The following is a 534-nucleotide window of genomic DNA, read 5'->3' on the forward strand; positions in this document are numbered from 1 at the left end:
AGCGCCAAACAGCCCCCCGCGTCCCGGCTGCGCTCCCGGGATGCCCCGGCTAGGACGGCCGCGTGCCCCCCTCCTCCTCCTCCAAACACCTCCCTCCCCAGCCCCACGCACAACTTACCTTCAGGTGCTCCCGGCAAATCCGCCCGCAAAGCGGGAAGGGCCTTTCCCCCCCACGCACGCACCCCTGCCCTCCGGGCGCGGGCAGGTGCAAGCCCGTCCCGGCTGCGCTGGTTGCACAAACAAGCAGCAGAAGAAGAAAGTTCCTGCTCCTCGGTGCGGTGCGATGCGATGCGGGGCGAGGCGAGGGAAGGGAAGGAGCGGAGGGCGCCCGCACCCCCCTGCCCCGTTGCACGCCCCGTGTGCGGGAGCCGCGCGCCGCCGCCGCCGCGGTGCAAGCAGCCCTGGGCTCCCGCGACGCTTTTCTCGCTACAATGTTGTTTCATTATATCATGTCCATCATGTGACACCGAGAGGCCTCTCTATGGAAACTTAAAGGGGACTTTCACGTGACTCTGCAGCAACAGCAACACCAGG

The 534-nt window shown here is 67.0% G+C and overlaps 1 long non-coding RNA gene across 4 annotated transcripts in view; it reads right to left on the reverse strand.

The window, feature by feature from the left end:
• The window catches only part of LOC112551581, a 156,903-nt gene extending 156,376 nt beyond the window's left edge, over nucleotides 1–527 (reverse strand). For all 4 annotated transcript variants that reach the window (XR_003095888.1, XR_003095889.1, XR_003095886.1 and 1 more), the window contains exon 1: nucleotides 119–527. This is a non-coding gene — a long non-coding RNA (uncharacterized LOC112551581). The remainder of the gene's footprint in view (nucleotides 1–118) is intronic.
• Between the last annotated feature and the right edge of the window lie 7 nt (nucleotides 528–534).

This window comes from Alligator sinensis, unplaced genomic scaffold, assembly GCF_000455745.1.
Source record: "Alligator sinensis unplaced genomic scaffold, ASM45574v1 scaffold268_1, whole genome shotgun sequence".
NCBI lineage: Eukaryota > Metazoa > Chordata > Crocodylia > Alligatoridae > Alligator > Alligator sinensis.